Source organism: Schistocerca cancellata, unplaced genomic scaffold (assembly GCF_023864275.1).
Source record: "Schistocerca cancellata isolate TAMUIC-IGC-003103 unplaced genomic scaffold, iqSchCanc2.1 HiC_scaffold_624, whole genome shotgun sequence".
Lineage (NCBI taxonomy): Eukaryota > Metazoa > Arthropoda > Insecta > Orthoptera > Acrididae > Schistocerca > Schistocerca cancellata.
The window spans coordinates 37501-42500 of NW_026046635.1; the positions used below are offsets into that span (position 1 = coordinate 37501).

At 53.7% G+C, this 5000-nt stretch overlaps 1 non-coding gene across 1 annotated transcript in view; it reads right to left on the reverse strand.

Annotated features, from left to right (window-relative positions):
* LOC126135343 (small subunit ribosomal RNA) overlaps nucleotides 1–1530 on the reverse strand; it is a 1909-nt gene extending 379 nt beyond the window's left edge. The window contains exon 1 of the ribosomal RNA XR_007527881.1: nucleotides 1–1530. This exon is cut by the window's left edge and continues 379 nt beyond it. This is a non-coding gene — a ribosomal RNA (small subunit ribosomal RNA).
* Nucleotides 1531–5000: the final 3470 nt, after the last annotated feature.

Here is a 5000-nt window from a genome sequence, read left to right on the forward strand (position 1 = left end):
ATTGCTCAATCTCGTGCGGCTAGAAGCCGCCTGTCCCTCTAAGAAGAAAAGTAATCGCTGACAGCACGAAGGATGTCACGCGACTAGTTAGCAGGCTAGAGTCTCGTTCGTTATCGGAATTAACCAGACAAATCGCTCCACCAACTAAGAACGGCCATGCACCACCACCCACCGAATCAAGAAAGAGCTATCAATCTGTCAATCCTTCCGGTGTCCGGGCCTGGTGAGGTTTCCCGTGTTGAGTCAAATTAAGCCGCAGGCTCCACTCCTGGTGGTGCCCTTCCGTCAATTCCTTTAAGTTTCAGCTTTGCAACCATACTTCCCCCGGAACCCAAAAGCTTTGGTTTCCCGGAGGCTGCCCGCCGAGTCATCGGAGGAACTGCGGCGGATCGCTGGCTGGCATCGTTTATGGTTAGAACTAGGGCGGTATCTGATCGCCTTCGAACCTCTAACTTTCGTTCTTGATTAATGAAAACATACTTGGCAAATGCTTTCGCTTCTGTTCGTCTTGCGACGATCCAAGAATTTCACCTCTAACGTCGCAATACGAATGCCCCCGCCTGTCCCTATTAATCATTACCTCGGGTTCCGAAAACCAACAAAATAGAACCGAGGTCCTATTCCATTATTCCATGCACACAGTATTCAGGCGGGCTTGCCTGCTTTAAGCACTCTAATTTGTTCAAAGTAAACGTGCCGGCCCACCCAGACACTCAATAAAGAGCACCTTGGTAGGATTTCAACGGGGTCCGCCTCGGGACGCACGAACACGCACGAGGCGGTCGCACGCCTTCGGCTCGCCCCACCGGCAGGACGTCCCACGATACATGCCAGTTAAACACCGACGGGCGGTGAACCAACAGCGTGGGACACAAATCCAACTACGAGCTTTTTAACCGCAACAACTTTAATATACGCTATTGGAGCTGGAATTACCGCGGCTGCTGGCACCAGACTTGCCCTCCAATAGATACTCGTTAAAGGATTTAAAGTGTACTCATTCCGATTACGGGGCCTCGGATGAGTCCCGTATCGTTATTTTTCGTCACTACCTCCCCGTGCCGGGAGTGGGTAATTTGCGCGCCTGCTGCCTTCCTTGGATGTGGTAGCCGTTTCTCAGGCTCCCTCTCCGGAATCGAACCCTGATTCCCCGTTACCCGTTACAACCATGGTAGGCGCAGAACCTACCATCGACAGTTGATAAGGCAGACATTTGAAAGATGCGTCGCCGGTACGAGGACCGTGCGATCAGCCCAAAGTTATTCAGAGTCACCAAGGCAAACGGACCGGACGAGCCGACCGATTGGTTTTGATCTAATAAAAGCGTCCCTTCCATCTCTGGTCGGGACTCTGTTTGCATGTATTAGCTCTAGAATTACCACAGTTATCCAAGTAACGTGGGTACGATCTAAGGAACCATAACTGATTTAATGAGCCATTCGCGGTTTCACCTTAATGCGGCTTGTACTGAGACATGCATGGCTTAATCTTTGAGACAAGCATATGACTACTGGCAGGATCAACCAGGGAGCTGCGTCAACTAGAGCTGAGCAGCCGGCCGCCCGGGAGTGTGTCCCAGGGGCCCGCGCGAACACGCAAGCGTCACGCTCAATTATTCTGCAAACAGGAGGAGGCTGAGCTCCCCTGCACAATACACCTCGAAACCCTCTCAGGTCCCGGCGGCGCGCAGCGCCGTCCTAAGTACTTGGTCGGGTTCGAGAGAGGCGCAATCGCCCGGAGTTAGGCGAGTAGACGCTTTAGGTGCGACCACCCGTGCTCCCAACTGAGCTTGCCGCTGCCGACAGAGGCCCGGGAGCGTGCTGTCGTGGCATTGCCGGCGGGAGACAACACGCGCCACCTACGGTGACCGGCAGCTCCAACGCCAGCGCCACAGAAGGGCAAAGGCCCCACGTGGGTGCCGAAGCGAACTCTCCCAGCACAGCGCACGTGCCAACACGTCTGCACAACTGCGATACAAACCACCAGCGAGAACCGCTGGGGCGACCGAGCAGCAGACGGCGTCGCGGCGCCGAGTGCCGGGCGGCGGCGCATCCTCAACGCACACAGTCCTCAGTCGGACCAGCACACTGCAGATGTCCACCGCGCTTCGCACCGGGCCCGCGAGGACCCACTTTGGCCGCCCGGCGCCGCGCGCAGGGTGCCCCGGCGCGCAGCTGCGCCGCCTGCCGCGTCCGTCGGCCGGCGCGCCTGCCACTGGGCGCCCCCACCAGCCGGCTGTAGCGCGTGCGCCCACGCACCGCGCGGCCAGCACGCCGGGCGGCCCCCCCTCACCGGCCGGGGACGGTCCCACCCAGCCACCGCCGCGTATCGCTTCACACACAGATTTGCCCTTACTGATTTACCTCCAGCAACAACAACCGCACCACAATGGGTTTACCAGTTGTTCATTTGCGTTGCGTCACGTCACCAGCAAACGTAGACGTCCATCCCAGTTTGCAAATGCAACGATTATTGCATACCTGTCTGTTAGGTGTCACGACACACTACGTCTGCCCACATACACGCAACAAAATGTGCACGACTAGAGAACACGTGGGAGGTGGCCCCCTACGTATGCGATGTCCATTACGAGACCGACTGTCAACCAGCATCTGTACCATGTCGCAGATGTGGAACGCGGTGCACCATGCTATCACACTGTGTGAGAAGAGACGACTACGTTTGAATACACGCGCCACTACATCAACAGACGGCTCATGCTGATCGCCATCCAGGGCGTCCGTTACTCCCACACGTCTCTATGGCGTACCACACTGCAATGTAGCTGTTATGGGGAGACGGCACGTGGCTGAGTGCACAACATTTGGACCGTATGGTTCGCTGTTGTTGGGCGCAGTCGTACGGTCACACATGTGCCACAGCGTATCATTCAGTACATACGGACCTATGTGCAGTACAATGTGAGGATTAAGCTTACGATATCAGCGGACAGTGGACACAGGCCGTACCACGACGTAGACTGAGCGCTTCGACATGCGAATGCCAGTGAACAGCTGCGAAGGGCATTGAACACGCAAGCACCTGAACGACCAGCGTGCGAAGGCAGGGTGGAGGGGGGGGGGCGATGTACATCCTGCAGTTGTCCACATTACAGTGTACAGCGGGAGCATGTAAAAAGTAAGCAACACTTGCGAAGTGTTCAACATGAAACGACACACAAGAGGGTGGGCGGTGCGAGTAGCGAACTATATTCAGAGGGTTGTGGTTAGACAACACTAGATTAATGTAACGTGTCATATGCCAATTACAGAGCAGGTTAAGGCACAACGTGGGTTAGGTTAAGGCACAACGTGGGTTAGGTTAAGGCACAACGTGGGTTAGGTTAAGGCACAACGTGGGTTAGGTTAAGGCACAACGTGGGTTAGGTTAAGGCACAACGTGGGTTAGGTTAAGGCACAACGTGGGTTAGGTTAAGGCACAACGTGGGTTAGGTTAAGGCACAACGTGGGTTAGGTTAAGGCACAACGTGGGTTAGGTTAAGGCACAACGTGGGTTAGGTTAAGGCACAACGTGGGTTAGGTTAAGGCACAACGTGGGTTAGGTTAAGGCACAACGTGGGTTACGTTAAGGCACAACGTGGGTTACGTTAAGGCACAACGTGGGTTACGTTAAGGCACAACGTGGGTTACGTTAAGGCACAACGTGGGTTACGTTAAGGCACAACGTGGGTTACGTTAAGGCACAACGTGGGTTACGTTAAGGCACAACGTGGGTTAGGTTAAGGCACAACGTGGGTTAGTTAAGGCACAACGTGGGTTAGGTTAAGGCACAACGTGGGTTAGGTTAAGGCACAACGTGGGTTACGTTAAGGCACAACGTGGGTTACGTTAAGGCACAACGTGGGTTACGTTAAGGCACAACGTGGGTTACGTTAAGGCACAACGTGGGTTACGTTAAGGCACAACGTGGGTTACGTTAAGGCACAACGTGGGTTACGTTAAGGCACAACGTGTGTTAGGTTAAGGCACAACGTGGGTTAGGTTAAGGCACAACGTGGGTTAGGTTAAGGCACAACGTGGGTTACGTTAAGGCACAACGTGGGTTACGTTAAGGCACAACGTGGGTTACGTTAAGGCACAACGTGGGTTACGTTAAGGCACAACGTGGGTTACGTTAAGGCACAACGTGGGTTACGTTAAGGCACAACGTGGGTTACGTTAAGGCACAACGTGGGTTACGTTAAGGCACAACGTGTGTTAGGTTAAGGCACAACGTGGGTTAGGTTAAGGCACAACGTGGGTTAGGTTAAGGCACAACGTGGGTTAGGTTAAGACACAAATTGCGTTACAAATTGCGTTACATTGCGGTACAAATTGCGTTACATTGCGGTACAAATTGCGTTACATTGCGGTACAAATTGCGTTACAAATTTGGTTAGGTTAAGGTGCAAAATGGGTTGGATTACAGTACACAACATGGTAAGAGATAGTGTGTTTGGGGGGGGGGGGGGGGGCAGGTTCGTTGGTAGTGATCATTGTAAGTGAATGTCTGAGGCAGCGTCAGTATGTCACAGCAGTTCTGTCTCGTCAGGATGCGCTTTTCGCTCGTGACTGGAGGCGCGCCGCGTCTGTGGTTGCGGCAAGGGAGTGGCAGACCTGTGTGATTCATTCCTGCCATTGTTTCTGTGCCGTAACAGGAGGCAGTGTGGTGGTGTTGGGTGCACCCCTGTGTAGGACATGTGTGGGTGTTGGTGGCTTATCTGAGCAATTGTGGATGTTGGACGGGTGGGATATTCTATTTTATAATTGACCCCCTGGTGTGGTTATCATAGTGTGGATGGTGTACTGTGGCGGAGAGGATGCACCGGACGTTGGTCCATGCTGGTGCTTACATATCGTATCTGTGTCTGTTACAGGCAGAGAGTAATGTGTGATGGAGTGTCTCGCTGAGGTGTGGTTCATATTGTGTGCACAGACTTACAGCATGTATAGGGACAGCGGGAATTTGGCATATTGGATATAACTCGTCATGAAACGCAA